General features: G+C 40.1%; 1 protein-coding gene and 1 long non-coding RNA gene across 2 annotated transcripts in view; both read right to left on the reverse strand.

The window, feature by feature from the left end:
* Window positions 1-24545, reverse strand: part of PTPRG (protein tyrosine phosphatase receptor type G) — a 397752-nt gene that overhangs the window by 339609 nt on the left and 33598 nt on the right. The gene's annotated exons all lie outside the window — the stretch shown is intronic.
* On the reverse strand, window positions 20071-22531 carry LOC106014505 (uncharacterized). Its single transcript, XR_001185865.5, has 2 exons — window positions 22232-22531; window positions 20071-20641 (listed from the first exon to the last, which is right to left on the reverse strand). It is a non-coding gene; the product is annotated as an uncharacterized lncRNA (long non-coding RNA).

Consider the following 24545-nt stretch of genomic DNA (forward strand, 5'->3'; position numbering starts at 1 on the left):
AGATAGCTTGCTATGTCCCAATAGACAGAATTTCCTACAATCCTAGGGACTATTTACCTGGTTGATATTCACTCATTACTTCATATAAAGCGTAGGTAATCTTTTTCTTTCATATTCAATAATAAATATGTATAAACAATGTAAGAATTTGAAACAAAATACTAATTCTTACAGGCTGCATGGGATAGACAGGGGCTAAACATGACATTTGCAGATTGGTGGCGAGCTCTGGTTTCCTGACAGCACTAGTGCTTCATCGCTGCTTATCTCAAATGCAAACATCTCCTCTCTCCTTGAAAGGAACAGTTTCTACTACTATTGCTTTACCAAGTCACCTTGCCTTGTCTTGTCTTTTGGCCTAAGGCATACCTTCAGTACCAACTAAAAATGGAGAAATAGCAAGATGAGCCAATTAATCCCATTTCCAGCAGAGGAACAAAAATAGCAAGAAATTAAGTACCCCAAATTTGTTTGGATTATGTCTGAAACACAGCATGATTTCTCTTCCACTTGGGAATCTCTTTCTTTCTCTGCCCAGTCAAATTTTTGGATGGGCACTTAGCCCCAGATGCTGCCTTCAGAGTATCATTCAGAGCTTAGGGAATGGAGACTGGCTTTGCTCTCGAGTCCACAAACCTGTCCCCCTGTGCTTGCTACCATAGGATCTGAGCCTTGTTGCAGAACGGAAAAACCTCTGAATCTGTTCAGTGTGTTAACCTTATTTCAGGAGCCCTTTTCAAGTCGTTACTTGCACGGAAATCACTGCGCTCCCTTGTCATCAGTGAGACTCTTCGCTGTTCTGATGTTTTTCCCCCTTTGTTCTCTTTTTGTTTCAGTGAGTTAAGCTTATCTTTTGCTTTTGTTTCCCTACAGAAGTAAAACTCCATTACGATGCTTGGCAGACAATTTAAGCTACTGTGACAATCATCTTTGAAAAGGGAATCTGCTTTCATAAACCCTTTCTACATGACTAAATATTCGTTTCTGAGCTAGAGGCAGGCAAAGATTCCACCCTCCTTCCTATCTAGCTCATGATTTTAAAGCTACTTAAAAAGAGAAGCAGCAGCTGATTACAGAGGAATTGGGGGGGGGAGTGTTGTTTTGTTTTTTCATAAGATGTGCACAGTACCCCCTCAACAACACTTCACTGCAAAGGTTTCTTCATTATTCTCCCCTCCTTTTTCTTTTCTGAAAAGGAATAAAGCAATATAGAAAGACTGGCAAATCTGCAGGGTCCACTCCACACTTACTTCCCATTGTACAGGACAACCCAGACTTTTCACAAACACTGCAGAACAGTCACAAGAGGTTTTTTTGTTGGTGTGTATTTTTATACAGAAATAATACACTATTTTTATTTATTTTTTCCCTTCGGGTCTTGAATCTTACTGGGTGACATTTTTTAAAGCTTTTCTGCAAAGCTCAAATGATCAGAAAAAAAAAAAAAAAGTAAAAAAGAAAAACCTCACACAAATACAAAAGACCCAGAAAAGCTTCTCATATAATCCCATGTCTCCAGGAACTAAGGCTTTCACAGAAGCAGAGAAGCAGTACTATAGGATTCTGATTAAATGTCACAAGAATTGTCAAAAGCAGTACAAAGAAATCAAGTCTCAGTAGGTCATTAAAACCAGGAACAGCTTCCTGCATGTCCCTCTGTCCACCTACAAGGAACTGTTCTGTACTGACCCATGGGAGAAGCACAGCTGGCACCATAAACATGACTCCCAGGAGAACATGCAACAGTTTTGGTACCAAGGGTGGCCCAAACTTGTTTCCTTGACTGAGAGCGAAGCAGCAGCAGCAACACGTGCTAAATAAAACTAAACACAAAACCAGCAGAGACTTAGTTGGACATAGGAGGGTGGTGCAGGGGAAAACAGAAATGCATCGATTCCCTGCTGGTAGCTTACACTAGAAAAGATAGAAAGCTTGGTTTACTTCCGCACACAGCTGGCTGCTTGCACACCAGGCCTTTTTGATAGAGGCAGTTGGGGGAGTATTGATGGAGTGGAGAAAAGGAGAGAAACAAAACCAACAGCAATGGCTTCCATCAAGCCAGAGATTAAGGCAGCAGGTAAAGATGTACCAGAGGGGTGAGAGTGAAGGGAAGGGTTCTTGAAATTCAAGTCCCTCGAGGTCTAACTTAGGATGCATAGTGCTTAAAAAGGAAGAAAAAAAAAATACATATATATATATATATAAAATTAATCCTACATCAGAAAAAGTAGTGAAACAAACAAAAAACACCATTAAAATAATGCTTCATTATACAACCACCAAGAATTCCTCGTCATAGGGGAAAAAAATCTATGGAAAAATAGTAGGTTTGCAATGAAAAACCACAGATGATTATCTGTTTTCTCTCCTAGTAGTATTTTTCTAAGACTTTGCCACTAATTTTTGTTCTAGCAGTTTTCTACTAGTAATTTCATTAGTGGATAAAACATATTTTTAATATCAAAGCTCTTAGGCGCTGCCCCCAGACCAGAAATCCACCAGGCTTGGTTTCACATGGCCACAGAGACACTGAGATGCCCCAGGAGCTATTAAGCTACTTCAAAAAGAAAGGTAATACGTGAGGATGCCAGAGGGGAGCAGGAACAGACGACCACATCATACAGTTATTTAAATGTTCAGTGTAGGTCAAGGGAAGGGAAGGAGGAGGAGAAGGTAAAGACTTGCTGAAAATTTGGGGTAGTGTTGGCTGGAGGTTAAGATTCAACAGCTGAGAGATTACAAAGGGCAGAGTCATAGGTCACCAAAAAAAAAAAAAAAAAAACCCTCAACATATTTTGGTACAAACCTGTTTGAGGCAACAGCTTCTGCAAAAACCCTGGCTCCATAATTACAGTGTAGAATAAATTCCACTCTAAGTTTACAGAGCTGTTCCATAAAATTTCAGTACATGTCACTGGACAGTGCACACTGACTGCTCAAAATCTCAGTACCTTTAAGTTTCTACATATTTATTCAGCCATTCTTTCTCCCTGGAGTGAATATTATCCTGTCTTAAAGGTTTGATGTGAAATCAAACAGCATGTTGTTTGGCTTTGCTTTGGTCTGCTTTTTAGGACTGCTATTTCTCAAAAAGCCATTTCAAAACACAAATATACCAAGGCATCTAAATATAACTGACCCAACTTGGACATAAGTTCTCCTCACATCTGTCATCTCTCCCTCAGATCTTTTTAAATTGCACCTACTGGGTAATAAACTATGCTCTCCTGCTATACAAAGGCTCTTCTGCTTTCTTCCCCCAGTTTGGTAAGAGGATCAGCCATAAGCTGTACAAAGACCATCAGCTGAGCGTATGCTATATCACCGCTCCAGCAAACGCTTGGGTTACTCAAATTTAAAATTATGCTTAAATTCCCTTCAAAAAGTCCCTTCAGCGTCACGGTTTTCTGGGCTAATTCTAACCAGCAGCACAGAGCACTAGCAGCCAGCAGCACAAATCCACCGGGGCTGCAGGAGAAGTGAGCAGCTGGGAGCAGCCCTGCCTCTGGGCTCTGTGGGTCCTGTGCCCAAGCAGCCCTAAGTGCTGCTGGCCTCATGCAGCTGGCAAGGTCCTGAGCAAAGCTGAATCCCTACCTTCCGGAAGGCCTGAGCTTCTTGGCAACTAGCTTACCAATTGCTTTTAACAAATTAAAAAAAAAAAAAAGAATGAAACAAACCCAAGCGTGTGAAAACTCACCAGAAAGCTGTCTCTGATAGACTATCAAATGTTAATGAAAAAATTGAGACAAATCTGAACCACAGGCTGACGGTTCCCATTCTTGCTCTGTATCAGTGGATGTTTCATAGCCCAGTTCCCACTCTGACATTGAGTTGAGCCAGCAGCTTCAAGGCTGTTACCAGAGATGAGAAAATGAAAGCTTTCTTATTTGCAGAGCCATTTTATCAATTTAATTGTGGGAGTACATGATATACTGCTGAATATTAAGACAATACCTCAAAACTCTTTCTGCAATACTCTCATTTGTTGTGTAAGTCTGCTAAATACAGGGAAAAAGCAGTCTAAGTATTCTTTTTGTTTACTAGTCCTCTGTGCTGAACAAGTTTTCCTACAAGCATTGGCATAAAAATTATTCACTCTTCTGTTAAAATAAACTACTGAAAAATTACCATTTTTTTATTCAAATGAAAAAGCCTTACCACTTGAATCTAAGTTGCTCAACATTTACAGATGCTAAACAGTTCTTGATTAAACTCACTTAAATTCATTAAGGTCAAGCAACACTATCAGGGATTTGAAAAAAAGAAAAATAAAAAAAATGAGAAGAGAAAAGCAACACTTCCCACTTCTATTGGGGAGCCCTGTGATTATCCTCTAAGAAACTACTGTGGTTAACAATACACTGCACCACAAATTGGTTACCTACTGGATAGGCTCCCTAATTAACTGGTGATCTAAGGGAGGTAGAATACAATGTATGTTCTGGGTTACTTTCCTGGAGGATGTTGGAGTAGAAAATAAAGGACAAAACCCCCACTCCTCTACCACGGCAACTGTTTCAGCCCTGTATGGGCATGTTATTGGAATTCTGGTTTTGGCTCAGGACAAGGTTTAACTTCAGATTTGGGAATAAGTATTTACTTTTAAAGCAAACTAGTTTAAATTCAAAAGACCGTGTTTCAAAACTTGCCTGCTTTGACATCTTTTCCAGTTTAACCAAATCTACTGAATTAGAAACTTGTTTTTTTGTCTGTACCTGCCGCTGTCACTACTACCACACCCAACCCTCAAACAATCCAGAATTTCTATTAGTTTCAGCCAAGACAAATAGATGGTCTTCAGGAGGAAAAAAGTTTTCAAGTCTTTTTGATCTAACAGAAGATATATGCATTGTATCAGCACCTTCTTGCTATGACTGATGTGTCTGAGCTGCTGATTTCAGTTCAAGGGTATGCAGAAAGTAATATGCTTACTGGTACATTTTATTGTTTCCTGCAGCATTGTTAGCGAGATGACTGCCAAAACTTGTTTGTTCATGGCAGCATGCACTTATTTGTTGATAATTGTCTATGTTCACCTCCATTAACAGAAATAATTAATAGGTGGTAAGACAATCCTTTCAATCCTGGAAGTCCAGGAGTAGAGTGAAAAAATATTAGAAAACTCTACCCTATCGTCCAATGAAGAATAATTAGGGCTAGCAACAAAGGCAAGCAATTTTCTTATATAACCCAGAGAGTTTTCCAGGCCTGTGGCCTATTGCAGTGTGCTCCTGCCATGTGTTCTCTTTCATCAGGTATCTTACGGCTTTATAGAAGAAACAAGTAAAACCAAATCCCACAGGAAAAAAAAAAAAAAAAAAAAAAAGAGAGAACAAAAAAAGAAAAAAAAAAAACAACAACTTTGTTCTTTGCTTTTTCTCACAAGTCTTTTTCTTCACTCTAAGTTAACAGTTCATTACTAGCCAGAAGTGGTTGCTTAACAAAAGGCTGACATTAAAACACACCTACACAGTAGAACATACAGCAATAATGTTAATTATTTTTTGCACCAGCTAAAAATATAAAACAATAGAAAAAGATTAGGCATTCTTTTTAAATTTAGGTTCTTTTATTTCCCCTCTTACTACTATACCTCAGAAAGGAAGGTGTTATGGCCAAGAGGTGACATTTGACTCTGCACAGGTTTTCTAGAATATCAGGAACTACAATTCATGAATTAAGCAACGTAACTTCAATTATCATACAAACTCCATTCCATTTTTCATGTTCTTCAAAAGAAGCACTTGAAGCGTATTGGAACATTATATAAGCAAGGAAGCAAAACCCAAAAATTCAGGATTGTAAAGTGAGAAAGGCCTCAGATGCACAGCTGACTTTGTAGCATAAGTTGGCAAGGTCCAACATGGTATTTTTTGGCACTGGAGCCATGCCTCCTCCTCCCTCCAAGAATCAAGCATACAAAGATGGTTTTAAGGAAGAAAGATGGTGAATGAACTTAACTCAAATTTAAGTAAGTAATTATAACATTCACCTGGAGACTACCAGTTCAAAACTGGTTTCTGGCAGATCTGGATCTCCTACTCACCAAGCAATTGCCCTTATACTTCTGACCCACAGAATATTCGAAAGGTAGCCTGTCACATCAAAGCTATTCACTTTGCCTAATGAGTGCTTGCAAAAGCATGTGCTAGAGCTCCAACATCATCCTGTTTCACCACGACCAGAAAACTACAGTAAGCATCAACATACGGAGTTATTCTTGTTTGCTCACTTGTTCTCAATTACTACATAATAAATATTTGTATAAAATACTTAAATATTCATTGGATCAGAAAAAGGCTCAATTGCTTGGTGGCTCAGAGAATTTGCCAGGGGCAGAAAATAGGGAAGAGGAAGGAACTCGAGTTCCAGGTTCTGCTAAAATGAGTACCTAAATTAAGCAGAGGAGAACAGCTTCAGCGGAAAGGAACTAACAAAGTATTTTGAAAAGAATTAAATCATTTGGCTTGTCAAGTCATATGAAGGAGGAGGCAACTTCCTTGGGGAGTAGGCAGGTAGGGAAATGTACTTCCCTCTTCAAATTAAGGCCAAATTGTACTTTGAGTTCACTTTCTGTTCCTGTCTCTACTCGTGGTGCAGCTGCTCACTGCCCCTTGAATGCTCAGGCAGCTACACGGCTTCCGTGTGAGGTACAACAGACAGTACCAGTGGGTACGAGGGCTTGCATTAGTATACAGACACTATCAACAATATTATTTTATTATTATATGAGCACTTCGTTATTTATTACACTGTAATCCCAAGGTGTACATCACCAGAGCCATGTTCAGAAGACACTCTACATCCCCCGAGCACTCATCTATTGTACTAAACCATTGGGAGCAGCCGCACTTAGTGCTCTGGTTACTCACAATCTCTCAAGCTTACACAGGAGAAGACTCTTCCAAAAGAGGTCACTGGCACTGCAAATGACAGGGGATTCTCCCCTGGTGTGATACAAGTAGCCCTCAATCCAGGTACATAAAGAAAAGCAAGAGATAACAAAATCTGGCAGAAGACATGTTAAGTGTGTCTTTCTTTCAGTCTCCAAATTCTTGTTATTCTATCAAGAGAATGCATCCATTAATGTTGCATTGAACAGTCGCTGGTGCCCCAAGGAAGACTTTGAAAAAACATTCTATTTAAAGACAAGCCTGTTAATGTGTTATCCACAATATGCCTCTCTTACTCCTGGGAAATTTGCATGAGAACAGGATTGTTATTGCTCTGAAGTTCTGGTGTTCCTCTTGCTTATTTCACACTGGAAGAGGCACGCTACCCACCCTGGGGAATCAGCCCTGCCAACCCTGCGTACCCAGCCTAACCCCCTCTCTATCCCCACAAAAAAGGAGTTTTAGGTGCCACCCCATTGCAGCTCATGTTCCTGAAACCCTGGTTTTAGTAGCAGGGAAGCTCATGTGCCAAAGGAAACAGATGCTATAAAAGCTAATAAAAACAAATAAACATAAATAAATAACATTTTGTCACCATTCATGAAGGCTTGCGATTACGTGAGTAACTCAACAGGAGCAGATACATTTCTAACAAGAAAAAGCACCACCACAAAATACATCCAATGAAACGAAATTGGAAAGGCAGATGAAATGCCAGCTCAGACAGGAGGGTACCAGACCGCCATTTAAAGCAACGAACTCCCGTGCATATCATTTCTTTACTACTGTGTGCTGCCACACAGAAGTCCTAGCTTCATGGGGGAAGACAATGAAAGCACCAGGAGGATTTAAGAGGAGTTAAAGAGGACAGCGATAATTTACCTAAGTGTGACGGGTCAGCACTAACGGGAAGCTTATAAGCTTTTTCAATACATTCCTATCTCATTATCACTCCCTTTACACATTAATTTCTCTGCATTTTTAAAGACGTACATTTACAACAAAAAGAACTGCAGAAGGGTTTATTGTTTAAGGCTTCATTTGAAACAGACTGATCTGCAACGTCAGTGCAGCTGCCTCATATGCAGTATTGCATCCTAAAAATCCTTATGACATTTCTCTTTAGACATGAATCAGCAGACTAACAGATGTCTCATTCACACCATGTTTGAGTTTCAGTTTTACTAATGAAATTAATTTAGGGCCAAATTGCATCTTGAGTCGCACACAGAACTCTTGTTGACTTTCATGTCAGCCAAATACGTGCACGGGAGAATGGAAATCCGACCTTAATTTTAATTCCATCTTTGGAGCAGATTGCTAATTTAGAGAGACAGATTGCAATGTCCGTTGCTTGTGTTACATGGTACCTTACATCACAAATAATCCCACTGAATGCGGCAAGATTTCTGAAGTACTGTATACTTCTAGGAGACTCAAGATCTCAAGCTGGCTGTTAGCAGTGCAGACTGCCTCTGAATCTGCAGAGGTCCCAGTACTCAGCCTCCCGAACTCCTTCTCTTTGTGCAAAGAAGCGTGCAGCCCCAGGAAGACCTGCTGTGCTGTTGCTGGGTTTTGTCGTGCAGTGGTACAGGCAGCAGGTCCTTAGGAAGGGCGATGAAGCAGCAGCAGCAGTTTTTCCCCACCGGTTGCTCACAGTTTTTCACAGGCACATACAAGCTTGCCCAGGCCAGAGGCTGTGCAGTCACTTTGGCCAAACTGGGCTTATTCACTTTGGCCAATAATCCGCTGTGTTAACTGCATGTTCATAGCTACCTCTTAGAGCTCATTGTGTAGCTACATCTGTTTGAAGCAGAGCGTGAATTCACATCTGCCTGCAAACACTCTCTCAGTCCATGGCTGAAATAATTTCTAGAAACAGAGCTGCTTCATGAGAAGCAAGCAAATGCAGAGGTTTTTTTTTTGTTTTGTTTTAATGTCCTGATTTTCTCAAGGGCTGAACCATGACTGAACCATGCCCTTGGTGTGTCTGCTAAGGAGTAAATAAAAAAAGACGGCTGAAAATCATAACACGCTATAACATCGGTATAACATTCAGTATAACATTCCCTTCACCTCAATTATCTTCTGTAACTTGGTAGAGAAGAAAATTCTCTGCAAGTGGCACTAATGTTTAAAAGAATAAATAACTACCGCTGTAGGCAGAATATTGAACAGTCCCCACATGACCGACTTCAGAACCCCAATCACATTTCTTTTCATAGTGCTCCAGGCACACAGCCACACTTGGAAGTCCCATACTGTTTCGAGCAGCGACAGATCTTTATTTGGAATCACAAGTGTTTTCACCGCTTTTTTTTTTTTTTAAACCGAACTTGACTTTACAGTTAACTTTAAGGACCCAGTCATACAAAAAGCTGGTCGCGTTCCAACAAAATGAAAAACAAAGTAGTTAAAGTACAAGGTCAGGGAACTCCATTCATTCAGCATCCTCAGTCTCTAACTTTCTCAGGAATATGAGCAGTTCCTTTTGGTTAAGCTGAAACTCCATGTTACTTCTATCCTTTCAGAGCAGGCCTGCTCTTCCCATGTTTCCTTCCCATCTAGCTAATGGCCAATGCTTAGTCAAAGAGAAGATACATGTCTCCTCTTCTGGAAAACTGTATCAAAGTGTGAACTTTACATTTAGTACTGACATTATTGCAACAATTAGGGTCTTTCTTGAGTCCCTCACTCCTCAGCTTAGGCTGACTGTGTTGCATTATTACTCTGGCCATACATTCAATTGCTCTCCCCTCCTGAAGAGATCACTGAACCATACTTACTGCGCCTTCGCCATAACATTCTCAGGTTGAATTCAACTATGACATTATGATAGATAGCCAAAAGCCAATGGCACCTTGAATTTGCAGCTGGTTATCCATTTTACCAGCAGATCCATTTCTGCTATGTTTACATAGTTTAAGTCCATTCCACCATGAGCAAGTAACATCCTGAGGACACTGTTCAGGACTGAATATGCTTCAGGCTGAAAGCTCTTTTAGGTGGGTGGAAAGGAGCTGTAATTACAGAGCAAATAGCTTTAAGAAGCAGAGCCCTGTCTAAGGCACAAATATATAGCTCGCTACAAGACTGCACAGATGCAGGAGACCTGCAACATCAAAGATTTTGCCATGTTATGCCACAGCCAATTATTTCTCTCACCTACTTTCAAACATGAGCTTCGTGTAACTACAGCTGCCTCACCCCAATAATTGCTGTGCTAGAAATCAGCAGCAATGAAGAGAAGTTTGATCTTTATTACCAACAGGAGATTCCTCTTGAAACCCACACATGGATCTGCCCCAGAGGAGTGTCTGGGGGAGGAGAGGAGTGGCTGTGACAGCACCAAGCTGGCAACTCCTGATGAAGCAAGCCAGGTATTGTGCTACAGCATCTCTGACATTTACAGGCACAACTACATGGCGATAGCAAGAGCTACAGCTTGGCTTCCAATACATACCTCAGATATAGCTCTGCCAGTTTGGTTTCTTTACATTGTTTCATATGTGTAAAAACAAGAGTTTATAAAAAGACATTGGGATTGTTAGTCACACCACTTCCCAGCCCAACAACAGGAACATGCCCCTGTTTTGCACCACATCCATAAGGCACGATCTGGCTCTGAAAGCTGGAAGAGACATTGCTGCATTACGAGCTCTGAACTGTAACAAGCCAATTTGTCTGTGAAGTTCCACGCATATGCTGTAAACAGTTTCAAAACGTGCCCAATAAAAGTTAAATTTTCATTTACAGTTTAATGTTGTTAACAAATCATGATTTACTGTATCTGTCAAACATATTATACTACTCCCTTTCAAATATTATAGGAACTAAAAAACAAGTTTCTAATTAACTTTGTCATATGAGTAAGTTGTTTTAAAACTTCTCTCTTCAAAGTACTGAGATTTAAAGTAATATATATATTCCTTCAGAAGTAGGCCAGTTTGAATTTAATATGCACCAAATAAATATTCCCTCAATTAGATGTGTGCAAGTAAAAAGCTTTATGTTATGGCTTATAGCAATTTCAGATAAAGAGCTTGTGTGATGGAGTGAATCCAGCTAAGAAATGATTGCAGTACCGCAACATATTTTTAGCACAGGATACCACTCATCTCAAAAATAATTCTGAGAATTTTTGCGATTTTGAGATCACACTACATTTTGAGCAAGACTACCATGCTTAATAGATTTCACAAATTACTCCTAAAAAATTAATAAGGCAAATTAAGGGTCCTTGTAATGAATCATGTAACTTCTCATTTGGCAGAATTACACCCTTTTTCTCTTTGTGCAGGAACCATAATCTAAATTGTACTATTAGACACAAGGCTGATGAAAGAGGGAGGAAAAAAATCACCTGTTGCAGTGATATAACTTCTACATTATCACTACTTCCAAGAAAATTTCCACCCATCAATTTGACTGAAATCTAAGCCTATCTTCATGACTATCAAGGAATGCTGTTGTTACTACATCAGAACACCCTTACCAGAGATTTTTTTTGACTAAGGAACACAAGTTCATAGAATACTTCGGAAATCATCTTATAATAATTACTATATACTTAAATAATAATAATAATAATTATTATTATTATTATTTAAGTATAATCTACAACTGAATCTAAGACTTCTTACATATTGATCCTCATTAAACTCCCTTTTTTACATCTTAGAGCTACTGTTGATTATATAGTAACAAGATAACGTTTGGGCTGTTTGCTTCTTGCAAAGATTACAAGTTATTTTTGTCTGGAGTTTTGGTGCCTCTGTAAATAAGAAAGCTCTTGTTGAAGGGGTTACACAGCCTCTGTTGTGCACATACCCAATGGTCAGCAAGACTGCATTTACTTAGGGCAGGTACAGGTACTGGTACAGTGACAGCATGGCTAGCCTGTGCACTACAAGCTGCTGAATTAAGCAGTGGTTCCAGAGTCTTGTCAATAGATCCACAGGCATTGCCAAAAATGAGATCCTTAACTGGAAAAAGTGTCTTCATCAGAAGAAAGGGAATGGCAGAATCATCCAAAAATCAATAATGGTCTCTTCTAGAACAGGGAGTTATTCAAAAGAACAGTGACTACTTCTTCAAGCCATAAGAGTCAATATTCAGCCCGCTGACTTAGCAAAGAGATACTACTCATTTTTACACGAAGAGATCAGGCAGTCCGCAGCCAATGCAGCCTTTGATAGACAGCTGCTGCAGGGAGCAACTGGGCAACAATTCCCAGCCAATGCCTTAACTGCTGTGGGAGATAGAAAACATCTGGACAGACTTGACTGATCAAAAAGACAGCGGAAAACATACTGTACCTCTTTGTTTTCCTTCATTTTTCTCCAAGATCTGTTACACTGGCCCAGATCATCTCCCCCCTGCAAGAGCTAGTGCCAGTTCTGCATGAGGAGAATAAAGCACTGAGACAATGCAGCCTTCAATTGGGTATTTGCACATGTGCGTCGCTGACTGTCAAAGCACCCCTTCATTTTTATCTTGGTTTTGCTTTCAAAGCAATCACATGAAGCCTGAAAGATAATTAGCACTCTATATACTGGAGTATGACATCAAACGAGTGCTAATATTCTGTTTCCCCTAAGACAGTTTGGAGAGAGCCACAGTTCTGTACACAAAAAATACGTTCTGCAACACAGAAATATATATAAAAAAACAACATGAACATGTAAACAGAATTAGCTGTAATAAATTGAGAATGTTGTTTAGCACAGTCAGTCCTTTACTAGCATGAAGAACATGTCTGTAACCTGCTCAGGGCCTGCAGACCCCTGAATTTCTCACTCCAACGCTGGCAGATGCTGGGGTCTTGGACCACAGCAGGAACTGCTATTGAAATCTCTCCACTTTTATGCAGGTATCACTGACAGTAAACATTCCCAAAGCACACAGCTACCAGTACAGCTTCTCGCTTCTAAGGGATTGAAGCGGTGCCTCCTGTAGTACCCATCAGAACTCACAGTTAATGCTGTTTCTTCAAACATCAAAAACTTTTTGACACAGCATCTAGTGCTAGGCTCGAACACATCAGAGGAGCAGCTGAAGTGAAAATGACAAGTGGCTCCGGCATTACTTTGGACCAGGACTTCTGGGTAAAGGCAGAAGATGAATTTCTGGCAATGCTTCTCAGTCTTTTCACAGCCCTTTGTTCTGGGGGATCATTGCCTGTTATTAGCCTAATTCAAGAAATTCAGCTTTGTCTCATTTACTCTTAAATGATTTAAAATCCATCTTATAAATGGAGTATGGTCTTCTGTGATTCAGAGCCACAAGTCTACTTCTATGACAGTAAGAAAGATATGACATGAAGTTCAATCTTAGGCCTGCTCAGAGCTTCACTTTTCGTAAATTATTTACCATCTGTTCAGAGTACTGTCTATTTAGACGATGATGATTCAGCCATCCATGCCAGGAGTTACAAGTGGAGAAGTTGCACCAGGAAGTCAGACTGATTTCCACTTCAAGAATTACTGCTTGGTGGGTGCTGCCAGCAAATATAGATGGGAGGCATTTCCCCAAATTTTTTCTGAACCTTGATTCAGGGAACAGTCAAAAAATGTGTGCACCTGTCAGCTCCGTTCAGTGAGCAGCACAGTACACATGGGTCTTCAAGAGGGTCTGACGAAGCAGACAGGATAGAGACAGGGCAGGGAGGTCACAGGTTAACGTATAGGGAGCCACAGAGAAGAATTTACAAAGATGGATCACAGGACATCTGACAAGCAAGTTGCAGAGCAGAAATGACAAGAGACCTCGGAAAGCCTGGCAAGAGAAGCTAGACTGAGAGGGTCAGAGTTATGTACAGCTTTCAAGAGTGACAAAAGGCATCCATCAGATACAACTCAATGAGAACTTTACAAGGGGGTTCTGAGAAAGTTTCCTAGACAAAGAGGTTAGTGGAAGTGGTTTGAATGGAACAAAAGGAGCAATGAGTAGGACTGAGAACACATTTATTTAATAAACATTAATCAGAACAGGTTAGCTGAGAAAAGCCTGAACAAGATAATACCCTGGAGAAATGGAGGAAATTCAGAATAACCTGCCTGGTGTGGTCCTGAGCCAAAGGAGGTAGTGAGAGTCCTGTTAGACTAACACTCCACTTTCACCGAGAAAGCACTTCTAAGGCATTTTACAGAAACAACCCAACATGCAGGAGTGAAAAGCAGTTCAGTAGAGGACAAATCATCTGCAAAGATATCCCAGCTTCAGCTATCATTGATGCAGTAATGAAACAACACAGTTACCTGAAGATCATGGTGAAGAGCAAAGTGCTCAAGAACCAAGCCTTAAGGAACAACCTCTTTGCTCTCAAAACTAGTGGTGAAAGTACCAGCTGAAAATGGCAGCATGTCACAGCTTACAGCAGGAAAAGCATCATGGACCAAACACTTGGCCATTCAAAAAACAGAACACTTCTATTAAAACATATTTAACTAGCAAAACCAAATCCTTAGTACCATCAAGCACAACAGAAGATGACTAAAACTATCCTCTCTGCCCTCAAAAATATCCCCACGCCACACAGAGCATAAACAGCTGACCTCTAAGCACCAAAAGCACCCTTACTTCTGGAGGCACCATCCAGCTTTATAATGTGATTCTCCCTTCCCTTTGCCTAGTTACAGTATGTCATTACTAATCCCACTATTACTGATCCCATGTAGAGAGCACAACAACAACAGCTCAGAGCCTGATAAAGGGAGATAACACACATCCCCTGAAACACAGCATAATTTTCTCAGGGATTTGAGCTTATTTATCAGGCATCTTTATCCTGCTTGGGACACAACTACATCTGCTGTGTATTGCAGATCTGACTTTCGTGCTGAAGTGTGTCTATTGATTGTTACAAGTTCTTACATTTAAATAAAACTCTTTTAGAGCTGTTCTTCCATGTCCTAATTATTGAGCAGACAACAGAGGACATTTCTAAGCAAAAGCACATGATCCTGTCCATACATTATGGATGACAGTTATCACCACTGCCCCAGGTTTTCTTCAGGCAAGGAATCATCCTAATGCAAGGAATCATTCCCACTCCAACATGAAAAGGAGACATATCAAACAGCCTCTTATAAGGCCTTGTAAATCCCTGCTGCTGCATATGAGCACGCACACACGCCCTCTCTAAAAATACCAACACAAAGATGTATCAGGAGTCTACATGCACAAAGAAATTGACAAGTTGCAAAGCTGCAATTGCATAGAAAAAGAGGATATGATGAACTGCTGCATATTCTAAATTCCTTGGGGACACTGAGCAAACAAGATATGTGCAAGAACAAGGAATTCTTCCCTGGTGGAAAGCAAGAAAGTGACTACCAGCAAGATATTAAGCTCACAGCCCCTTTTAACAATCACTACTTGAAATAAAGGACAAAGAATATTCTTCCCCCACAACAGAAAAAAAAGGAAAAGTTGAAAGAGACCCTGAAAGCACAGATAACTTGAGAAAGTTCTAAGAGCAGCCTGCCACAGGCAAAAATCAAGCACCCATGTAAACAAAAAAGGCCAGTAAAAACATGTATGTTGACAGTACTTCCTAAATAGGGGAAAATAGCTGTAGTCTTAACCAAAATTATGCCTTGAGTTAGTGGCCCGTTGCCACCCAGAACCCATCAGCTGAGAATCAGAGAAGCAAGCTGGCTTGGTAAAGATGCTATTCTCATTTATGAAATGCTGATATCAGTATGAAAGTTAATAAAAATGAGCTATGGATGATGATATCCAATTTTGCTTATGTGGTACCCAAGCTGTGCCAGGTTCATTCTAAAATACAGATGAAGATATTTCCTGTCTCCATCAGCACATAATCCAGACCCTGCATGTCTAATGTGGGCAGAAACACATGAAACCTCATTCACAGGCCATCTGAAATGCTCTAAGATAACTCAACATGGCTCTAAAGACTACTCCAGAAGGACCTGGGTATCCCATGGGTCCTGTGCCAGATCTGCTGACCCTGTGCTGTTTCTTCAAATACCCTACAGCATTTGAAAGGGAAATAAATACGTATCCTTACTTTTGCAGCAGAATCATGCCCAGAACGCAGATTAAACAGTGAGCACACAGTTCAAGATTAGCCTTCCAGAGCAAGTTAAGAAACGAGATTTGCTCTCAAATTTCTTTTCCTTCCAGCCAAAAATTCAGCAAGAAGTTGGGAGCCAAGCCCAGGTGGTGTGGAGGGTTCAGAGGTCATGACACAGATTCCCAGCTGAGACTGCACCCTCCCCATCTCTGCATGCTGAAGCCAGTGTTAACTCATTTGGTCCTCAGGATGCTTCTCAGCTGAATGGGCTTGATCAATGTTCAGCAAGGATGTTGGGGGGATATTTACTACTTTCAGCATATGAAGATTTTTGTGTTTGTTTTTCTTTCTTTTTAGCTAGAATAATCTTTGGAAGATCGGAAGTACAGTACAAGAGTAGGCAGGAATATTTACCTTTGCATTAGAGGATTACCTTGGAGCACACTCACAAACCAGAGCCCTGCTGTGCCAGGTGCAGGAGAAAAAACAAGCGACACCACTTCCCCTCCAGGAATCCACTGACTCCCGGCCAAGGCAGGTCATAACCCGCAAGGCGGACAGGACAAGCTGGAGACTAAACATGCAGACGGGTTAAGAGGTATTGGGAGGAGGAGGAAACAATAAGGTGAACAGCATCTAACAAAAGGAAAAAAAATAAATACCAAGAAGAAAAACTCATAGTAGTAAGTGTTCAAATCTATTTCTGATCTTATTCAAAGCATGACAAATATTCTCAAGGGAAATAACAGTTCCTGACACCACACCCACACATCATTATGTGAAAGTTTTAGCATTTTCTGGCTTCTTAAAGCCATTCGAGTTTTAAAGAAACACAACCTGAAAAATTCAAAACAAGATGGAAGATTCCTGTGCTATTTGTGCTTTTGCAGCCCCAGCCAGTCCTCATGTTTCATAGTTATGTCAGCCTAATTTCAGATGTCCACCGCTGGACAAAATGCAAATACTGCTCTAAATGGACGGTTTATGAAGAACATTAAATGAAAGAGATCACTCATTTATCATAGTCATACAGGACTCTTGCATTTCATAGTACTGTTTTAATCATAATAACGATAAAAACAGAAATGATGTTTTGCAACTCAGGAACAAGCTAATGGCAGTGGCACCCTTTGGTAGCAAGCCAGACAGGTTTCAAAAGTTCAGCCCATAATCCTACGAGCTTTACCTTCGTGCAATAACCAGGCAGCAACCGCTTGTACTACAAATTGACCCAGCAGCCCAGCCTATTTCACAGATCACAGGACACCAGAACTTTTAAGTGTCACGTTTCACATCTGTCTGCTACAGCATAACATTTTCAAAAGCAGCTGGTAACAGAAGATGAGATGACCCTTGTCTGCCCACAGCATCTCAACTTCCCACACATCAAATCCCCTCTTTCCATACAACAGCGAGCCCCTCCACCCTTAATGAGTGCCTTATGTACTCAAATGATGTGTTGTGTCCCCTTTACATAGGGACAGGAGAGAAAAAAAGGGGCAGGTGAGAAACCACTCATGGGAGTCATTCCTTGACCTGCCAAGGATACCCACTGCTCCCCAGTATGGGGCCAAGGTGTCCCACAACAGAGCAGGACATCCTCCATTCGTCTCCACCAGCCACCCCACTAAATACAGGAGTCTGGTCCACAGAACCAAGTTACAAGGTATTTGTTGTGTTTTCATCCAGACACATGTCTTTTCATTGAGAAGCGTGTAAAAGAACACCCCAGGGAGCATTCAGAGTTGATATGCTGGAAGCCATCGCTTACAGAAAGTTACCAGCAAGGTTATGTAACACTGGTGTCAGCATGGCTCTGTGCACAGATGAAGCAGACTAAGTGCTTTGCTCCAATTCCATCTACTCCCTGCCACCTGAAAGACCGCAGTTTCAACATGCTGTGCTGAGACTCAAAAACCACTAAAGAAAACAAAACCACTCTTGTAATCTAAAAAGGAAGAAGAGAAGTTAATGCACCAAAACAGTATGAATTAAGTTAGATTTTATACCCTATAACTTGCATGTAAATAAAGCTAACTTTATTTTGGCTCTTGTGTTAGCATATAGTCTCTGAATACTTCATCATGGACAAAAATGGAAACAACTTAAAAATCCCATGCACATGATAATAAGCCTTTGCGGCATACTCCCAGAATACATACTCACACATTTGAGTTCTTTGTCAAAAAAAAAAAAAAAAAAGGTTATAAAACTGGAACTTAGAATTAAACATCAAGTTTTAAAGAGGAATGAAAACCATCATTCTTGTTCGGGTATTTTTGTTTTGATTTTTTTTTGTCTGCAAGGAAATATTAACATCCAAAAGCAAAGGTTAAGTTCCAAGTACAGAAAACAGTGGTTTTTAAAGGTAGAACTACACTAAATCTGAATTGTCTATTGTGCAATTATGTTGAGGTACAATGAGATGCTGCTGAAGGCTAAGAGAAGTAAAAGTAAATGCACTTCGGATAGGACAGAATCTCCTTGCCCTATTGCTCCTCTATCACTAGAGTTCCTTCTTATATGGATCACTTCTGTTCCACTGAGTCACAAAATAAAGCTTCCCATTTTATTTCCTACAAGAAGCGAGAGTAAGACATGCAGAAAAAAAAATATTTAGAACTAGATTCTGGAGTGTTTCCAACTTGTGCCACATGTCTTTCTACAGCAATTAACTATAACCAAATAGCATTCCTTACATTGTACTATTATCTTTTTTTTGTTTTTAATCCAGATATGAATTATTTTTTCCCGATTCATACAGGCAGAGTCTAAGATAATCACATAACACCAACCCTAAATGCAAGATGCTGATTTGGGAATGTGGGGGTTGACTGGGGGAGGATTCCCACTTGCACCCCCGACACTCTTACTCTCCATGCACATACTGCATCAACTCAACAACTCCTGCATGTGCTTTCAGTAATTTGAGCAGGTCAGATTTTGCAAGCACACTCCAGCTCACTTGAAAATAATCCTTTTTGCTTTGGGAAAGCCACCCAAAGTTGTAGCCAGATTTCCTGCCAGGTTAATATGTTCCATGTGGGAGCCCAAATTACCAAGGTTCATGCTTCATGGCACATGTGCCAGCTACATGAGAGCTACAATGTGAAATGCCTGCATACCTTGCAACCCAGTTCAAGTGCAGCACGAGCACACCTTCAGAACAGTGGTAGCTGCAGGGTTTTCAGCACATCCTCAGATATTTCAGAAAGCATTTGTATTTCTGGAACTAACAGTTTTTGATTCAGTCTTAACTTTTAACTCAAGAACTGAAAATTACTTTTTTTTTTTTTTTTTAAATTCGAAGTGGGAAATGTGTTGCTGCTGGCACATATCTGGAATCTCTGCTCGATGCTGGCTTTAGCTAACGCCAACCAAGATTCCAGATGGGCTGCTGAGTGTTTTTAGTTTTTAAAAAACATGGCAGCCAATGCACCCATCTGGCTGCATACAGAAGTGATGCAGGAAAAGATCAAGTTCTACCCCTGTAATTGAGGTTGATAAATTGGGCGCTAAAATTGTGCACAGCAGAGAAGAAATATAAATGTATATACAGAGAGATGAGCAAGTACAATTTATCTGCATCATTAGAGTGTTACCATTGAGTGATTGCAACCATGTTATACACACAGAAACTTCAGACTGCTGAATCACTGCTCTTATGTGAATAGGGTTTTTAAACATTTATACTGGTATTTTAATATAGTTTACAGCAAAGACTGCATATTTAAGTGTCTAAAGTTCCTACACAAAGAACAAAGCAGCAGATGGTACAGGTTTCTGAATTTATGCTCCAAGAGAAATCAGGGGTCAAATTATTTTTGTGTTATTGTTGTACCTTGTGTTATTTTCCAACAGTGCTAAGTGAGTGATATTTTTACTTTTTTTTTTTCCATTTTAAGCCTGCTTATATTTACTCTACGTAGCTACAAGCAATTCCAAAAAGAGCCCAGCAGTAGAAAGCACAGAACATCTAGCCAAGAGTACATGAACTCAGTAGCACAACAGATGAAACCAAAGACCTCAAACTATATAGCTTTGTATCCAGAGCTGTAGTTCTCAAGTGTAAACAGATATTTCACATGTGACCATCACAAAAAACACTGCATATTTGCATATATTGTCATTAACACAACCTCTACATACTTCTTCATTGCAAGATATTACAAAATTGTAAGTTTCCAGAAGTAAGTAAAGTGAGGTCTGCAGTAGACAGCAGGCCAGCATCCACTTGCAAAATGCTTAACAAGGTCAGTGGTGGAGTAAGGATGCTCACAGAGTCCTCTAGAAGGTCTCCTCCTGAAGTCCCTGTCCTGACTAAACCCCCAGATTTTCCATTGGTTTCACCAGGAATCACAGAGCAAAAAGCTTTCACATTTTTATTTATTTTTAAATCAAAAGTCACAAGCCTAATTCTATTCCCACGTAACGGTGATGAAGTTACTCCAACTTCAGTAGGAGTTTATCTTCTAATTTAGAGAGGCATAAGCAACAGGGCAAATGAGAATGTCAAAACTCTCAGGAGGAGCACTGATTAAGCGTATTCTTGGAGAGGTCTCTCCGGGTCCGAGTTCACCGTCAAGGCCCATGACTACCAGAATGTCACATTCCTTCAGCTTCTGTGCAGGACGATTGCTGGGTGACAGCTCAAATTACGTGGAGTGTTTGTTCTTCTCCTTTCCTTAAACAGTTCCTTACAACACTGATAGGAAGGAAAAAAAGGAATAGCAACTCAGACAGAAGGAACAAGCCGGAGCCATACTGAAATCCGTGGGAGTTCTGCCATCCAGTCTGATGGGGCCAGAATTTCATGCATTGTCTCATTCTATTAATATTAAAGAAATAACGAGTACAGATTTACCCAAAAGGACATCTCATTCAAATTTGTAGATAACTGGCGTCTTCTAAAGAGACAGATGTTCCCAGAAGCACACGTCCTTTGCATCCTAAAGAACGCAGCCTTATTATGCAGCACCCACTAAAGCATTAACATAGAGTGGTCCTGGTCATACTTTTACCAAGAACTAAATGGTTTTCTCACAAAATTGGTAGCCTGATTTGAGAGAGATTCACATCTATAAGTAAAGGACTGTTTTCTTTATGGCTTTTTAACAAAGTAAAGTGCCAAGAAACAAATGAAATCCTGGATACATTAAATGCAGTAATATTAAAAGGAATTTTTGTTACATCTTCCATCTAATAAACTCTTCATTATTAGGAGTAATACAAAACTTTCCTAGAACCCTTATAATCAGAAGCAAGACAAATATTTGAGTAATAAGTAAAGGTAACATAATGCACTATGATCAACCTGGGAACTCTGCTTTATTAAACGTCTTTTGTTCCCCATTTCACCTCAACTCTAAACAGCAGACCATCATGTCTGTTACCTGCTCTATCTCTACCTGTCTTGTCCTAGAGTTCAGTGAAGGACAGTGGGAATATGTCCTATTGCATTCTGACTTGGTTTTGTTTGTTTGTTCCTTCTTTTAAAGAGTATCGCTTGTTAGCTAGAATCCCAGATTATAGAACAGCCTATATTTAGTACATAGAGACAATGAAATGTTGAGTCTACTGTCATTGTGACAACTGAAAACATCCTGCTTAGCTCTGTCAGACCCAAAACTGTAGAGCTTTGCACAGCTGAAGCTCAACAGCAATATTTAAGTCACGTTAGCAGCCTTCTCAGAGTTCCTCTAGACAAAATGACATTGGAACCCACTGTACTCAGCCAGTTAATTTTTTCTATGTTAATAATATTTTAATATACTTTATCTTCAGCTAGGTCAGGACACTAACAATCCCTCGTAGGTAGATGTTATTTCCAGGAATTTCAGCAGATCTTGGTAAAACATACTTCAGTATCAATATTTATCCAAGATGAAAATGGAATCCATCTGGCATCTCTGGGCCTTCTCCACACTGAGGTCACAAATGGATATGGAGATGCAGATTTTTCTTTTTTAATTGATTTTTAAGTTTCAATAAGCCTTAGCTGCTCATTTGTAAAGCCACCATAGAACGAACGGCAGTTCAAAGGTGAGCTAGTAACATTAAATGAAGCCGGTCCAGAAATAATGGACTTCTGCCCCAAATCATTCCTTTCATTGAGAGGGTACAGTATTGTACATATAACATAACTAAGGGTTAGAGATCACACAAGAAATCTCTGCTGGCACTGGAAACTCATTGCAGCTGCTGCAAACAGCTTAGCTAGTTCTACATAAAAGAAAAAAAAAATCAATAAAGAATTGTGATGAGGTATAATAATTATATTTGTCACCCTGCTCACCTCCCCAACGTGTATGGCAGGAGGAGGTCAGCAAACTCACGAAGGAAGAAATGCTTTGCTCACTGTCTTCTGTGACTGCTCCACATCTCTGAACACCACACTCACATATATGGGAGGTACTGGGAGGATCTCATCACACAGAAGAAATGTAATCATCACTGAAGATAAGCCTTAGAAGACTAAGAACAAAAAGTACAAAAATATTCGAGGCAAATAAACCTACTTAGGTTGATATGTTATGAACACAGGGCCAAGTGACTCAGTTTTGAGAATCTGAATTTGGAAGTTCTGGACCTTCCTTAGAAGAACAACCCAGTTTTTACCCAATTTGAATGTGCAAACTTATCTACGTATACATTTAATTGCATGAAGTCCCATTTTCAAGTGTATTAGCACATTTACTTCTAGGACTCAGACGTGGGGGCATTGATCTCATTTTCATTACACTGCACTGCCACCAAAATCTGAAGTTAACTATGTTAACAGAGGAGATAAATGTTTTCCGCGATATCCTGTGAAGTTTAGACATATTATATATATAGAAGATCAAATTCATTAACAGTTAGTGGGCTACACAATCTTTTGTGAAGCATATATGAATTATGGTGCAATGAAACACAAAGTCAAGCTCCTCAAATAAACATTTGTTAATTGTCTATCAGAACCTGAAATAGTATCAGGCACAAGCTGAGGGCTTTTGGGATGTTCTTAGTTACTCTACCTCAGTACATCTCCAATATATCTCCAGTAGCTAAATCCTGGTTTGATATTCAGAGGGTGAGAGAACAGACTCCTCCATACCAACACTATTAGCACAAAGATCTGCTTTCATTGCCTTCATCCCATTGTCGTCATGATACAGATTGCTTGAGCAGGGAAAGAAAAACTGAAGCAGGAGGGGGATTTTGCTCAGTTACCAGGCAGTTCTCTTTGCTATGGAAATAAAGCAACTGTTTGAGTATGCTGCAGTAGCGTTGGTACTCCATATTAAAGACAAAAATAAAGGATATTAAGTAATTAGTAGCAAAAAGAAAATGTTCTGAATAATGTTCATGGTTTATTATATCCATCTGGTGCAGAAGGCTAACACTGGTAAAGGAGTTTCTTGGTCAGCTCAGCTGCTAGAGGTGCATCCCTCTGCTGCTGGCAGAAGAGCTGCCACTCAGCGCCTGAATAACAAGTCGGAAAAACAAGGGCTTTGTACTCAGGGTGCTCCACAACAGCACTCAATTCTGGTGCTCTGATTGCGAGAGACTCCTCTGCCTGGCCTTTCTCTGCCAGACAATCCCAACATAATCCCCAAAAGGCATCTGTGGAAAACATACAGCCTCCCTTGGGGTAAGCTGAGAAAGGTCCTTACACAAGGGCAGCAAGCACAGAACTGACAAACTGCACAATGAGAAAAACTGAATGAGCAGCATGAGCTCGATTTAACAATGCTTTTACAAATCGGAGACTGAAGAGCTGGAGGCAAAAGAGGCACATATTAGACGACTGGGTCAACACTAGCCTGATAGTGGGCAATTTCACTGTAAGAAAAAGAAATAGGGAGGGCTGCTTTGGAGGTAAGATTTTGTAACATCTGGATCCTGCACTTAAAAAGAACAAAATCCTGAGGAGTGCAAGCACATAAAATTTGTCTACCAGACACATAGAAAGGAAAAGACTTCACACACATCAAGTCCTTTATGTGATTTATCTTTAACTGAGGCTACCAAAGTCATGCATCAAGCCATTCATTCACAACTTCAGGAAGCTCCATATGAAGGGGACTTAGTGACATATTTAATATGGTTACAAAGCCAGATAAGAAACATCAATTCTTCTGTGAGCAAAAACTGTGCCGCAGAGAGTTCACACATACACACACACAAAATCTGAACAATTAGAGTTACTGACATCACTTATAAATTCTGCTATTCATCATCCTAAATGCTACATTTGGGAGCTGGGGGAGGAAGGAGCCTACAACCAGTCAGATTTAATCATAACATCTGCTAAGAACTTCCAACCTTCGATTTCATTCCAACAAGAAGTAACCTTTAAGAAGAACACCACAAAAAGCCACACTGTTCAACAAAATCCACTTGAAATATTTAATGTCAAGACACTGATAAATTTAAGAAAAAAAGGTTGGGATGTTTCAGTATCTGCATAAAGCAGCCGGAGCAAGTTACAGATTTACAGTGTCTGGACAGAGCTGGAGGACGTGGCATTAACAATAAGTAGGATGAATCCAATGTGCTACTTAAATTCAAGAAAGCCTTGATTTTTATTAATTCCTTCTGATTTTAAAGGTTCTGTGCCCACCTAA

Source organism: Anas platyrhynchos, chromosome 13, assembly GCF_047663525.1.
Source record: "Anas platyrhynchos isolate ZD024472 breed Pekin duck chromosome 13, IASCAAS_PekinDuck_T2T, whole genome shotgun sequence".
In the NCBI taxonomy this organism is placed as follows: Eukaryota; Metazoa; Chordata; class Aves; order Anseriformes; family Anatidae; genus Anas; species Anas platyrhynchos.